The following is a 16,572-nucleotide window of genomic DNA, read 5'->3' as shown; positions in this document are numbered from 1 at the left end:
GCTAGCCTCCATTTGAGGCCCCAGTGACTCCCATAAACTCTGAAGATTTCAAGCTTACAAAGATGGGGGCTATTATAAGAGGGCATTCACAAACACAAAGAGCTTTTTTCCCTCTCGGCTTCTCTGACGCCAGACAGTTCTAATTTCAGTTTTTGCATACTGATTTAGAAACAGAATGAAAAGCCTAAGTAAATGAAGGGTAATACAGAAGATTCTTATTTTTCTTACTACACATTTATAGTACAGTACTATCTACTTCATTTTTTGATGAAGTCATAGAGAACATCTTGCCTCACTCTACTGAAACATAAAGCTTAATTAAGCCTGCTGCCCTCTGCACCTACAGCTATTATCACACATAGCCAGAAGAAATTTCAAGTCACACTTAGTCAAATATCACCACATCAGTGTCAAGGTAAACTTCCATTACACAGAGGCTTTAAAACTAGAGGAAAAGACTTCATTGGAAATATGAAGTAGTTAAGTGTTTGCTTCTAAAAGTAGTGTCTTAAAGATAAAAAAAAAAAAAAAGAGAGAGAGAGAAAGGTATGCAGTTGAGGTAAACACTAACATAAACTTAGCAGACAACAAACTGTTGACAAAAATTTTAAACCTTAAAAGGGTGAATACTTATGACTAGAAATTCTACTTCTAAAATTTTATTCTAAAGGAAAAATTAAGGTGCATGTAAAACCTCGGATACAATGATGTTCACAAAGCACTGTACACAATCATTAAAAATTAGAAATGATCTGAATTTCAGACAACAGATCACTACATAATAAATCACACAATCAACCACATGATGGGACATTGTGCTGCTCTTAAAAACAGAGTTGTCAGGGACCATCCACTGCCATGGCTGGATAAGGGGCTGCTTTCCACTGCTTGGGCGCTTTATTCAGAGCCAGGGCATTTTAGGCTTGGCCTCCTACAGGGTGCACAGCACCCAATTCTCAGGTGCCTATGGGAAGGAGCTCTTTGAAAAGGCCAACAAAACACCACTTACACACCTGGCCCTTTTAGGGGTGCCCGACTGCTGAAGGACCCTCTGGGCTGGGTTACTGCTAACCTCTAGAAGCATCTTCTTCTGAACCAACTTTCACTACAAGGCTCTGAGTAGAAGAGACCCCAGCGCACAGACTTTGGCCCTGTGGGAGGAAGCCTGCTATTCCTGGGCAGGCTTGCCTTGGCTCTTTGAGTTTCCTTGTGTTTGATTTCTGGGTACTTTTTTGAGAGTTAGAGCAGAGAGGGGATTAAATGAGAAAGGTGAAAAAAAAAAGTGTTGTCAGAAATAGACTCATAAAAACAAAGAATGCTGATTTCCATAAGGGGTGGGGAAATGGTGAAGTAAAGGGAATAAAGAGGTACAAACTTTGAATTATAAAACAAGTAAGTCACAGGGTTGAAATATACAGCCTGGGGAATATAGTCAATAATATTGTAATAACTCTGGTGACACATGACATGATAACTACATTCATTGTAGTGAGCATTTCATACTGTATCAAATTGTCAAATCCCTATGTTGCACAACGGAAGCTAATATAATATTATATAATATTCACACTTCAATAACCAAAAAAGACAATGTTGTCAAAATATAGGGGTTGGCAAACGGTGTTCTCTCATTGCCCAAGTCTTTATTAATATTAAATGTATTTCCAATTACTGGAGGCCAGGGAGGAAAAGACAGAAGAGAAAAAAGGCTTATTACAGGTCTGAGATACCTATTGTACAGAAAGCTAGGAAAGGCACAAAGATTAAGATCATATCAAAAAGACATAGAAAGACAATGGCTCCACTGGCCAAATTAAAAGGTCCAGTATCAGGAAATCTGATGATGGCCTATAAGATGATAGACAGACAGACAGACAAATATACTATGACCACAAAGATCCTCAAAAGAAAAGAAGGAAATGGGGAGGGAATTTCTTTACCATGAATATAGAAAAGAATTGAAAATGAGACCCCGATCAAAGACAGCAGCATGAGAGGTGAGACAGAGAACTCCTCCCAAAACCACATAATACGAAAATATAGTTAATACAACTAATCCTAAAAGAGCAACAGGAAAGAAGGCTCGCCAGACTGCATACACCTGGAGAACAGAGCAGACCTCATGAAACATGGTAACATACCAAAGCCTTGATCCGGTGGGACCCAAGCCCTTCCCCTACCCCAACTCAGCAGTGGAGGAAGAGAAACAGAGAGGGAGGTGGGTGGAAGCCTAGGACTGCTGAACACCCAGCCCTGGAGATCTGCTTTGGGAGCACAAACCTACATTGCATGGTGCTCTCAAGATTAGTGGAGTTGGAAAGCTAAGACAGGTGGAATACTTGGGAGAGACTGACATTCCAGTGGTTTGTGGAAGACAGGGATCCACATCCGGCTGCTTTGGGACAAAGGAAAGGCAGGCGGTCTAAGAGGTTTCCTAGCAGTGAGAAGGCGGCTGAAGGGGCGGGGATTTCACAGAGCTTGCTGCTTGGGAGAACGGACAGGTGGACAAGGTTGTCTGGGCGTGCTCCGCCCAGAAGGTTGGGAACTTTCAGGAGCTTCAGGGCTCCATCCCCCTGGCTGGCTACTCAGCACTGAGGCACCCCACTGTGATACTCAGCCTGCTGCACCTTCTTCCTGGCCTGCCGGCACTGGCTTGCAAACCCGCAGTCCCTGCCCTGGCATCAGGCCAGCCAGAGGGAGGCCCCACCTACAGCAGCCACAAACACAAAGCACAGAGGCTTACACCTGTGTGTCAGGCCCACTAGTTCTGACAGTGGAGACAGGCACCACAGCCAGGAAGCAGGAAACAACTCTTTTCCCCCCACCCAGGCCCAAGAGCTGGTCCCCTGCAACCCTCAATATCACTGCAGGGGCTGAGCAGCTCCAGAGAGTAGAACTTTGGGGCACAAGAGGGCACCACATACAAATACGAAACATCAAACAAACCTGGTTCAAACAAAAATCTCACAAACAACAGAAAAAGGCCCAAGTGAAACAGAACTCAACAATCTTCCTGAAAGACAGTTCAAAATAAAAATCATAAGCATGTTCATGGAGATGCAGAAAAAACATTCAAGAATTCAGGGTCAAATTTAGGATGAAGATTCAATCATTAAGAAATTCCATCTCTGAAATGAAACATACAATGGAGGGATTTAAAAGCAAATTAAGATGCAGTAGAAGAGATGGTAAATGGAATGGAAATTAGATAAGATGAACACAAAGAAGCTGAGTCACAGAGAGAAAAAAGGATCTCCAGCAATGAAAGAATATAGAGAGGACTGTGTGGCCAATCCAAACAGAACAATATTCACATTATAGGGGTACCAGAAGAAGAAGAGAGAGAAAAAGGGAAATAAAGTGTCTTTGAGGAGGCAATTGCTGAAAACTTCCCCAATCCAGGGAAGAAGACAGTCTCTCAAGCCATGGAGGTGCACAGATCTCCCAACACAAGGGACCCAAGAAAGACAACACCAAGACATATAATAATTAAAATGGCAAATATCAAGGATAAGGACAGACTTTTAAACGCAGCTAGAGAGAGACAAAAGATAATATACAAAGGAAAACCCATGAGGCTATCATCACATTTCTCAACAGAAACCTTACAGGTCAGAAGGGAGTGGCATGACATATTTAATGCAATGAAACAGAAGGGGCCTGAACCAAGAATACTCTACCAGGCACAATTATCATTTAAATTTGGAGAGATTAAGCAACTTTCAAGATAAGGAAAAGCTGAGAGAATATACCTCCCACAAACCACCTCTACAGTGTATTTTGGAGGGACTGCTATAGATAGAAGTCTTCCTAGGGCTAAATAGCTGTCACCAGGAAAAATAAAACCAAGTAAAGAAAGTAGAACAATTAATTACTAAGCAGATGCAAAATCAAATCAACTACCACCAAAGTCAATCAAGGGATAGACAAAGAGTACAGAATATGGTACCTAATATATAATGAATGGAGGTAGAAGAGAAAGGAGGAAAATAAAAAAGAACCTTAGGTTGTGTTTGTAACGGCATACTACATGAGTTAAATTAGACTGTTAGATAGTAAGGGAATTACCCTTGAACCTTTGGTAACCACAAATCTAAAGCCTGCAATGGCATAAGTATATACCTATCAATAAAGAGACACACAGACTAAAAGTAAAGGGATGGAAAAACATATTTCATGCAACTAACAGGGAGAAAAAAGCAGGAGTTGCAGTATTTTCATCAAGGCAAAATAGATTCAAAACAAAGTAACAAGGGACAAAGGACATTACATAATGATAAAGGAGTCAGTCCAAAAAGAGGATATAACTATTACAAATATCTATGCACCCAACACAGGATCACCTACATATGTGAAACAAATATTAACAAAATTAAAGGGGCAAATAGAATGCACTGCATACGTTTTAGGAGACTTCTACACAACTCATTCCAAAGGACAGATCAACCAGAAAATATGTAAGAAGATACAGGAACTGAACAACGTATTAGAACAGATGGACCTAATAGACATGTACAGAACCCTCCATCCAAAAGCAACAGGATACACATTCTTCTCAAGTGCATATGAAATATTTTTAAGAATAGATCATATACTAGGCCACAAAAAGAGCCTCAGTAAATTCAAAAAGATTGAAATTATACCAACCTGCTTCTCAGACCACAAAGGTATGAAACTAGAAATAAATTACACAAAGAAAACAAAAAAGCACATGAACACATAGGAGTCTTAACAACATGCTCCTAAATAATCAATGGATCAATGACCAAATAAAAACAGAGATCAAGCAATATACAGAGACAAATGACAACAATAACTCAATACCGCAAAATATATGGGATGCAGCAAAGCCCATGCTAAGAGGGAAGTATATCCCAATACAAGCCTACCTCAGGAAAGAAGAACAGTCCCATATGAACAGTCTAAACTCACAATTAATGAAACTAGAAAAAAAAGAACAAATGAGGCACAAAGTCAGTAGAAGGAGGGACATAATAAAGATTAGAGCAGCAATAAATAAAATCGATGAGAATAAAATAGAAAGAATCAATGAAAGCAGGAGCTGGTTCTTCAAGAAAATAAACAAGATGGATAAACCCCTAGCCAGACTTATCAAGAAAAAAAGGGGGTCTACATATATAAACAGAATCAGAAATGAGAAAGGAAAAATCACTACGGACACCAGAGAAATACAAAGAATTATTAGAGAATACTATGAAAAATTATATGCTAAATAACTGGATGACCTTGAAGAAACAGACAACTTTCTAGAAAAATACAACCTCTCAAGGCTGACCCAGGAAGAAACAGAAAATCTGAATAGACTAATTACCAGCAACAAAATTGAATTGGTAATCAAAAAACTACCTAAGAACAAAACCCCTGGTCCAGATGGTTTCACCACTGAATTTCATCAAACATTTAGTGAAGACCTAATATCAATCCTCCTTAAAGTTTTCCAAAAAGTAGAAGAGGAGGGAATAGTTCCAAACTCATTCTAGAAGACGAGCATCACTCTAACATCAAAACCAAAGACCCCACAAAAAAAGAAAATTACAGACCAATATCCCTGATGAACATAGATGCAAAAATACTCAACAAAATATTAGCAAATCAAATTTTAAAAAAAAGATCATCCATCATGATCAAGTAGGATTTATTCAAGGGATGCAAGGATGGTACAACATTCGAAAATCCATCAACATCATCCACCACATCAACAAAAACAAGGATAAAAACATGATCACCTCCATAGATGCTGAAAAAGCATTTGACAAAATTCAACATCCATTCATGATAAAAACTCTCAACAAAATGGGTACAGCGGGCAAGTACCTCAACATAATAAAGGCTATATATGACAAACCCACAGCCAACATCGTACTTAACAGCGAGAAGCTGAAAGCTTTTCCTTTAAGATCAGGAATAAGACAAGGATGCCCACTCTCCCACTTGTATTCAACATAGTTCTGGAGGTCCTAGCCATGGCATTCAGACAACACAAAGAAATAAAACACATCCAGATTGGCAAGGAAAAAGTTAAACTATCCCTGTTTGCAGATGACATGATATTGTACGTAAAAAAAAACCCTAAAGAATCTACTCCAAAATACTAGATCTAATATCTGAATTCAGCACAGTTGAAGGATACAAAATCAATACAGAAATCGGTTGCTTTCTTATATACTAACGATGAACTAGCAGAAAGAGAAGTCAGGAAAATAATTCCATTCACAATTGCATCAAAAAGAATAAAATAACCTAGGAATAAACCAAACCAAGGAAGTAAAAGACCTATACCCTGAAAACTACAAGACACTCTTAAGAGAAATTAAAGAGGGCACTAATAAATGGAAATAAATCCCATGCTCTTGGCTAGGAAGAATTAATATTGTCAAAATGGCCATTCTGCCTAAAGCAAACTACAGATTCAGTGCAGTGCCTATCAAAATACCAAGAGCATTCTTCAACAAACTGGAACAAACAGATCTAAAATTCATATGAAACCACAAAAGACCCCAAATAGCCAAAGCAATCCTGAGAAGGAAGAATAAAGCAATAGATCTCACTTCCCAACTTCAAGCTCTACTACAAAGCCACAGTAATCAAGACAATTTGGTACTGGCACAAGAACAGACACACAGACCAGTGGAACAGAATAGAGAGTCCAGTAATAACCCAAGCATATATGGTCAATTAATATACGATTAAGGAGCCATGGATATACAATGGGGAAATGACTCTTCAACAGCTGGTGTTGGCAAAACTGGACAGCTGCATGTAAGAGAATGAAACTGGATTAATGTCTTACTCCATACACAAAAGTAAACTCAAAATGGATCAAAGACCTGAATATAAGACCATAAAACTCTTAGAAGAAAATATAGGCAAAACTCTCTTAAATATAAACATGAGCAACTTCTTCATGAACATTTCTCTATGTCCATGAACCCTCCTATACAGCTGGTGGGAATGTAAGCTAGTTCAACCATTGCGGAAAGCAATATGGAGGTTCCTCAAAAAACTAAAAACAGAAATACCATTTGACCAGGGAATTCCATTCCTACGAATTTACCCTAAGAATGCAGGAGCCCAGTTTGAAAAAGACACCTGCACCCCTATGTTTATCGCAGCACTATTTACAATAGCCAAGAAATGGAAGCAACCTAAGTGTCCATCAGTAAATGAATGGATAAAGAAGATGTGGTACATATACACAATGGAATACTATTCAGCCATAAGAAAGAAACAAATCCTACCATTTGCAACAACATGGATGGAGCTAGAGGATATGCTCAATGAAATAAGTCAAGCAGAGAAAGACAAATACGAAAGGATTTCCCTCATTTGTGGAGTATAACAACAAAGCAAAACTGAAAGAAGAAAATAGCAGCAGACTCACAGACTCCAGAAGGGACTAGTGGTTACCAAAGGGGAGGGGTGGGAGAGGGAGAAGGGGATTGTGGGGTATCATGATTGGTACAGATGGTGTGTGTGGGGTCACAGGGAAGACAGAGTAGCTCAGAGAAGACAAATAAGGACTCTGTGACATCTTACTTCACTGATCGAGAGAAACTGCAATGGGGCATGGGGGGATTCAATAATAAGGATGAATGTAATAACCATATTGTTTTTCTTGTGAAACCTTCGTAACAGTATATATCACGTTTTTCAAACCCCAGTGTAGTGAGTCACTCAGGCAAGGATTACCATTGGATATTAACACCATTAGGTGAAAGGCTATTGGGTTAAGAAGATACTTGTAAGGTGCCAAAGTATCACCTGACAGGCTATTTACTAATGACAAAAGTGGCAAGATGTATTTTTCACAATCTTGAGATGTAATGGTCACCCCTTGAACATTAACTAAACTTAGCATAGCTAATAATGAAACACCTGAAAGTATATGCTTCCTAAATATGATGAAATGAATATGAAGTACATTACCTAGATTCTTGATGAAAATAAAATTTTAAATGTTTTTCAAGAATCTCAGTGTTACTATAAACTGAGCAAAGTTAGTTGTGCAACAGCAAAATTAAATGTTTAGCATCAGTTTAATGAAGCCTCCACATAGATATTCTAAACCTTTATCAATACCTAGAAACAGTCTAGTAAATCAATGCCTCTGGCAGTCTAGTAAAACTTAGAGAGCAATGTTGACCAATAGAAATATAATGTAAGAGAAGACAAGTATTGACTCTGTAGCATTTTACTACGCTGATGGACAGTGACTGTAATGGGGTATGTGGTGGGGACTTGATAACCAAAAAAAAAAAGAAAGAAAGAAATATACTGTGAACCACCTATGTAGATAGATACACTTAAATTCAAATAAACTACATTTCAGGTACACAACAGCCCCAAGTGGCTAGTGGCTCTGTACTGTTCAACTATAGGCCCTTCATCAGAATTTTTTTTTTAATGCATGAAACAAAATTGAAAGGATTACAAAGGAAACACATGAACTGCTAACCCTTCAACAACACAGGGGTTCAGGGTGCCAATCCCCACACAGTCAAAAATCCACATATAACTTTTGACTACTCCAAAACCTTACTGATGGCCTATTGTTAACCAGAGAAGCCTTACCAATAGCATATAACAGGTATTTTGTATTATATGTATTGTATACTCTATTCTTACAATAAACTAGAGAAAGGTTTTTGCAAACTGTCCCGTATCTCCAAAAGCTTTTCCAGTAACTTTACTGAAAATATCTGCATATAAGTTCAATCTTATACTGCAGTTCAAACCCGTGCTGTTCAAGAGTCGAACGTATTGTAATAAAGTCATCAAAACTCTTCATAAACACATGGGAACAGTAATATATGTGCTTCTTTTTTATCATATTAAATACGATTTGACACGAAGTCTGATAACTACTTCAAGCAATAAGGAGCATGCATATTTTTTCAAGATATAATTATTACAGATATGAAATGCACAGGTTCCTACATTACAGGTTCAACTGAAAACTGTAGTTTGTTTCCTACATCAATAATAGAAGGAAATGCTAAATTCCTGTTAAAAGTGAAAACAAAAACAAAAACAAAATTTTTCCAATCCAAATTTACTACAGGTTAAGTAACCCTAACCTAGACTGAATTTAAAGTTTATAGACGTAGAAGTTTACAGGGGAGACAAAAAACATGTTAATAAGCACACCATGAGGAAATAAGCAAATCCAAAATGTAAGGCACTGTACCTCTACAAGACAATGAGCTTTAAGCTCAGAAAAGTCAGCACTTCTGGAGGAGGAGGTTGGAAGACTATTCTAGGCCAAAACACTCAGAAGACACAGAATCTAATGCAATATATGTAACTTGCTTGGACCCTGGTTTGAAACAGCTATTAAGACATTTGAGAAAAAATAGGTAAATTTTTAATATTTGTTAAATCTTATATGGTATTATAGAAGTACTGTTCAATTTCATAGGTATGATAATGAAATTATGGCTGTGCAGCAAAATGACTATTTTGGGGAGACGTATTTCGAAATATTTAGGGATGAAATGTCAAGATGTCTGCAACTTTCAAATGGTACGGTAAAAATATATGCAGAGAGAAGTCAAGAAATTATGAAAAAAAAATAATGATTAAGTCTAGGTGGAAGACAGGTGGGTGGGTATTTATTCTTTTAGCTTCTTTGCATACATGAAATTTCTCATTTAAAAAAATGGGAAAAATGTGGTTAACAGTTGATGAGAAAATATTCAAAATACATACTACTAGAGATGGAAAAGGGATTTCAAAACAAGTACAACTGCAGGAGGTAGAAGAGAGATCTGGATATATAAGCCAAAATATTAACAATGATGTTACCACTAAGAGTTTGGACAAACATGGGTGGCCTTAACATTCTCTTTGCTTCACTGTATTTTCTGATATTATAAAATTACACAGGCATTTAGAAAGTTGTTCTTGTAATTTAAAAAAAAGAGTATTTTTACAAGGTGGATGTTAGGAGGACAACACAATCAAAAGGCATACCTGATCACCACTTAGCCACTTCGAACTTGTTTCCTCATTTATAAGGTGAGACTGCCTTCTGAGGGCTCTTGTGGAGATTAAATTAAATGAAACAGATTGCGAACCATTGAATAAAATAAGAATTCCTAAGTCCAGGCTAATGTGAATAAAGGAGAAGGAAAAGTTCCCCCATATAACAGGAAGCAATGAATATATGTAGAAGGAATAATGTGTTCAGAAAAATCAACATTAGGAACCATCATAATAAATGATTCATGCAACAATGAAGAGCGCTAAGCAGGTGAAAGTGTGCACTGAGAAAGACAAAACAGTACCTTCTGTGGTATTTCCTACCAAGATTACATAATCTCAATCTTGTCATGAGGAAACACCAGAAAACTCAATGTGGAGGATATTCTACAAAATAGCTGGCAATAGTCTTCAAAAATGTCAAGGTGAGAAAAGCAGACAGAAACTTTTTCAGATTAAGGGAGGCTGAAAGACATCACAACTAAATTTCGCAGTGATTCTGGGCTGAAATTGAACTGGGAGAAGAAAAAAGTCAGACAACTAATAATTTGAAGATGGATTCTAAATTAGATAATAATATTTTATCAATGTTAAATTTTCAAATTTTCATCACTATATTGTTATCCTACTGTTATGTCAAAGGGGCATGATGTCTGCAACTTACTCTCATACTGCTGAGAAAGAAGTAATTCATTAAATATATGTATACATAAAGGAATGCAAAATGGGGGGAAGGAATAAAGGGGGGAAGGACAGCCACAAGGTAGAGAGAGAAAGGAAGGACAGAGGGACAGGAAAGGAGAAGGGATGGAGACGGTGGGAGGGTTAGCAGGAGAGAAGGAAGGAAGAATAGAGATGAAAAGAAGAAAGAGAAGGTAAGAGGAGACAGAGAGACGTGTGGTGGAATGGCTGAGGAATAAAAAGACCCCTTTAGATACAGGGCTGAAAATATCAGTGCAGGAATCACCTAACATTTCACCACGACTCAGCTAAGCATCAGAAAATTCTAGAATCACTGGAGATGAGGTGCCAAAAGGAAGCTGGATTTGCTTAACATGGTAAGACAGAAAGCCAGTTTCCAGGAAATTGTTTCATTGCAAGAGGGCAAATTTGCCACTCAACTAGTATTGTGTCATTATTTGTACACTAACTGATCAGGCTTAGGTCAGAAAACCTCAGATGGGAGCAGTGTTCAGACTGCTAAAGGGCTGACAATGTCATCAAGCAGATGTCATCAAGGGTTTCAGAAAAAAACATTTCAGGAGGAGTGATTTGTCCCATAGATCCTGCACTCCTGTATCCTAGCATTCCATAGCCACTGCACCAACACAAATGCAACAGAAAACCTGTTAAGGGTTTTAGAAGGAGGGAGCCAAGATATAACTTAAGTGAAGCTGGCTGCAAGTAGACACGTAGTCACATTTGTGCTTTAATTATTAAACAAGTACAATACACAACAATTCACTTTCCCAAAGAAATACACTCCTCCATTTTTTTCTTGAAATAAAAGCCTTCTTGAAAAGAAAAAGCCCAGGAAAGGACAGTTAGCACAACCCCTGCCTGGGGAAAGGCACGAGGCTGGAGGACTTGGTAACTTTTGAAAACCAACAAATCAAGGGTCAAACAGCACACACATTCCTAAAATGCACACACATTCCTAACGCAACATTCCTACTGCTTTGGGATCCACAGCTTGGGCCAGCTTTTCCTTCAGGAACACAACTAGGGACCAGGACCAGAGTCCTGAGCTGAGAGACAGGGTCTCAGGCCACAGGGAAGCTGCCACATAGGAAGCAGGCTGTGTGTAGACACCTCAAGGGAGAAGGAAGCTGCCCAGGGTGGGCCTGTGAAGACTGGGCTGGCCCCATCAGGTAAAAAGAAAAAAAGGCTTCCAACACTTAGAGAAAAACTAGGTTATGTCTCAGGGGAAGAACAAGAGTCCCCTGAAGATGCAGATACATGTTGATTTTTTTTTAAGTAGCCTCTTGGTCCTTTGTTTTCCTAATTCTGGTACTTTGGGGTAAAAATAATGTCACTATCTTAAAAAAAAAGTCAACGTGTAAGCACAATTAGGAATTATGAATTACAAATGACACCTGACCTCTCTGTGCCTTGGAGGAGCCAGCAAGTGAAAGCATGTGTCCAGCTTCTCACCAGTTCCCATCTTTATCACCCAAATATAACAGATCATCCAATTTTTCAAGAGATCCAGAGATGTATATTTTTACTTGAAATCTCCCAACTTCAAGCTAAGAGTGACACCAAACATTACTAACCTCTACTACAGAGCCAGCTTATGCATTTGATGACCTTAACCCTAAAAGGATTTCAAAAGGTAGAAGTAGAGCATTCAAAATACAATGAGCGTATGTTCTTTGGAATGATGGCTTCTGTACCAGTTTTGTCACCAATTACTCTCTGACCTTAGGCAAGTCACTTTGAGGTTGAGCAGTGACATGGGAGAAGCATCATGATTAATCTTTCCTATGATGAAAAATGCTGATATATAATAGTAAGAACAGGAGGGCCTCCATCTTAAGGTTAAGATTCCATTTTAAAAACAAGGGAGTTAGGAGGTAAGATTCCTAACATATTTCATTCAAGCAGTCCTAAATGGTATGTTTCCACTGCTTGAGGATAACCTCTATTTTGGATAAGAACAGGATCAATAGATTCCTTGCGTTAAGTTTATCTTACAGAGTATCTGGAGGACTGATTATGGATGGTGACATGTCTCTCACCAGAGACAGACAACCTGAGACCACAAGTTAAACCCACACCAACTGGCCCTTTGCTCCATTCCTGAAATCCTTAAACGACATGAATCCTATGTCTTTAAGCCCAAGGCTGCACATACTCCCCTTTCTTTGACCATGTACTTTGCCTTAAATAAAGACTTCTTGCCGTTCAACTTACTGCATTTTGTCTCTGCGCTCTTCCAAGCCAGGATTGCTTTTGAGCAAAATTTTACTATAAATTCAGAAAGGGACCCCTTTTCCCAGTGGTAAGCAGCTTTGTTACTTCACTATTTCATTCAATTTTCTAGACTTAAGCACAAGTCTTCACTTTCTCTGTCCTACTTCAGACAAGCAGGGAAGGGCTACTAAGCTCTGATTTGGACTTGCAAGTTCCTGTCGCCTGGGTGACCCGCACAGGACTGCAGCTGTACAATCATGCTCTTTAGTAGCCTGCATGAAAATCTTTCTTTGCCTTTGGGAAGTTCTCAGAACATAATCTCACTCCATCCAGTAATCTGCAGCTCCTGGATGGTAAGGGCTTAGTATCCATGACCTGCAGATGCAAGTGGACACGGTATGCCAGGTGACCTTGGCAAGAGATTTGCCCTATGCTGAGCAGAGTTCAATGGGCTTCCCTTTCCTCTGTCCTTCTTTGTTCTCTACTGCCTGAATGGTTGCTGCCATTCACTACCACTCTTGCTTTAATGAATTCCTGCCTTACCTACACCCGTCTGACCTGTTCACGAATTCTCTCTTGACCAGAGAAAAGGACCCTCCCCCACACGGGCTGAGGTCTCTCCCCAAACGCAGCTGCCCAACAACTTCATCTTTCTGGATCCTCAGTTTTCTCATCTATAAAATGAAAGGGGTTGAATTCTGAGCTCCAAGGAGGCCCTCCAGCCCTGAAGTTCAGTATTCCTTCATTTATATTCTCTCAATAGCCTCTGAATTGTTTTTATTAAACGCAATTAATTTTTCCCCAGTTTTGCCTGTGATCTTCTTAGCTACATATGTTAAGGACGATAACTATGCTTATGCTTCTTTATATTCCTTAAGTTGCTGACAAGGTGCTTTTATGAAGAGTAGATGCAGTATTAGTTAAACTGAATTTATGCCACCTGACTTTTAAATATTTACAAGCTCACCAAGACAAGCTCCTGCTTTAATCTTAGTCATATCTCCTGCTTCTATACAATTAATGGTATTGCTTAGAGTAGCTAAACAAATAACTTCTAAACTCTTGGCAGTTTCTAGTTTTCCAATTAACTTACAGAACACTCCCTCCAAGATCTATTACAAAACCTACAAGCGCTAGCCAACCTTAATGAATTACAGCAACCCTAAGTTTTCCATGAGGGATCATGCTTAGTGGAACTAAATAGAAAGTTAAACTGTAGTTATTCAGTCTTCATTACCTTATAAATAGCAATCCTGGCTATAGAGCAAAATTTTACTATAAATTCAGAAAGGGACAGAGATGTGGGTGTCTGACTAGCAATCTTTAGGATAGAAATGGAGAAGCAACAAGCAGAAAATAGAAGCATAGTTCCATCAGAACCAAGGAGGCCGATTGTTGGCAAACTGCCTCATTCATGCAAAGAGCTACAGACCTTCTCCAAAGACATTAAATGTTCATTTACAAAAGAATGGCCACATCACTCTTAAAATGTGTCAGCTCCAAAGCTTCAGAATATCCTTTACCAGGCTACAACACCAAGGTTAAGTTAAAGCAGTGTTAGGATGATTCATTTAAATGCAAATCGGGAAATTTAGAAACTAAAAGTATCCACAGTAACATTAACTGTAGCACTGCAAGAGATATAGGAGCGTGAATTACTCAGCAGTCACTGAGATGCCAGGCTGCATCTGCATTAAACAGTTAACACAGCTGTTGAAATTTCAACTCTCAAATCTCCCTGTAACTGCCAAAAAAACCCCACAAGGTAACCTTTATAATTAAGGCCCACTCTAACACCTGCCTATTTTACTAAACTCCCCACACCAAGCCTGCCGCCTTCTTCTAAAATGTAAACTGGCAGGGAATAGGAGGGCATGGGGAAAGGGGAAGGGAGAAGAAAGAAAATAAAAGAAAATAAGAGGTATAAAAACAGATGGTCCACATAAACAAAAAGAAAACTTGTTTTTCCATGCAAAATGCAGTCTCTAACTGTCCCTCACCACCATCAAAATACTAAAAAATGCTTAGCCTTGATCAAACCTGAGAACCAAAACATAATCAGAGTAAAAAATTTCCTATATACTACAGAGTAACTGAGACTTGTATATGATCAACTCATCATATATATATTTTATATCACACATATATATGACACAGAAATCATCACTCTCCTTCCAGGTACACAGACCTATGAGAAAAAGGACACTTACCTAGATCTTCATTTTTTTCAAGTTCATGAATATTATCTCTAATAATTATTTTTAATCATAATAAAACAACCACTCTCATTTTGTTCCTTTTCATATTTTCTTGAGAGCACAAAAGGAAATGCGGAAACAGCTGAATGAAAAGCTGCCATGCCTTAAGTATCAGGAGACATAATGATTACCAAAAGCACTAAGCAAAGATTTTTTTTAAATGTCCAGTGATTTTCAATGTAAAAAAACAATGTTCAGTCAACCATTTAGGCACTCAATCAGCAAATACTTGAGGGCCTTCTCCACATAAACACTATTCCAGACAACACAGAACAAGACCTAAAAAATCTGCATTCATGAAACATACACAGTAGTAATGGCATAAATAAGTAAAGAAAACACTATCAGTGCTAGGAAGAAAATTAAGCAGGGTAATGGTAACGGAATGAGGCATGGTCCTTTACAGACTTTTTGTCTTGATAACATTTGACCTGAAATCTGATGAAAGTCAAGGAAGAACCAGTCAAGTGAGTATGGGTGGGAGAGGGAGACTGCGAGCAGAGAGAACACAGACAGGCGGCATCTCCCAGGACTTAGAAGACCAAGGTGCTGGAGCATAGCAAGAAGCAGTGAGAGATTAAGTGAAGCAAAAAAATTAAAAAACACCAGAGCTGAAGTGACTATTTGCAGTACAGACTGGATATCTATATTCGTTTTCTTAGCTTCCACCCCATATGGCTGAGACCATTAACAATGGACAAGTATTTTACAGAAAGCTGCACTAAGCCCTCATAACAGACAACTGATTACGGATGCACAGGAAGTCCCTATTTCCATAAGAAACTGGATGACTCTGGTCCAAAAAGTAAGATGAAACCAGCATCTGGACTGAGGCAACAAGAGAAAACAGAAACAGGGAAAAAAAGGTTTTTGTTTTACGACAATGGAACTAAAAGGCAGAAAAACTTCAGAAAGCTGAGAAGCCCACAGAAGAGGACTGCACTTTGCTTGGAGAGACAGGAGAAAAGATGCTTGAACCTGACTACAGTCTAGGAAGGTACCCAGACTGAGAAAACAAGAATTGTCTCTAAAATTTGTACTGTAGTTTATGCCTTTGATGACCTGTTTTGTCATTCATCAATGACCAATTATCTCGTCCCAGTATCCTCCCAGATGCCAGAGACCGAGGGACTACTTAGGAATCCCTACAGATCTTCATAGCAATTAATTACTAAGTACAAAAGGAAACAGATGTCTTTACAACTGAGAGATCTGGCAGATAGCACTTAATCGAGTGTTTAAATTTAGCACCACCACCAGTGGGGAAAACTACCCCTGCAACAGCCTGAGAAATTGTCATTACCTTTGCAGCACAGTTGAACAATGTAGGAGTTATTACGGGTGCCAAACTCTCACACAGTTGAAAATTCACATATGACTCTACTCGCCAAAACTT

General features: G+C 38.7%; 1 protein-coding gene and 1 pseudogene across 1 annotated transcript in view; one reads left to right on the top strand and one right to left on the bottom strand.

Moving 5' to 3' along the window:
* CTNNA1 (catenin alpha 1) overlaps window positions 1-16,572 on the bottom strand; it is a 208,072-nt gene that overhangs the window by 167,087 nt on the left and 24,413 nt on the right. The window lies entirely within an intron of this gene.
* Window positions 859-2,888, top strand: LOC108407517 (transmembrane protein 256 pseudogene; annotated as a pseudogene).

This window comes from Manis javanica, chromosome 14 (genome assembly GCF_040802235.1).
Source record: "Manis javanica isolate MJ-LG chromosome 14, MJ_LKY, whole genome shotgun sequence".
NCBI classification, from domain to species: Eukaryota; Metazoa; Chordata; class Mammalia; order Pholidota; family Manidae; genus Manis; species Manis javanica.
This window is presented reverse-complemented; position numbering and strand designations above follow the sequence as displayed.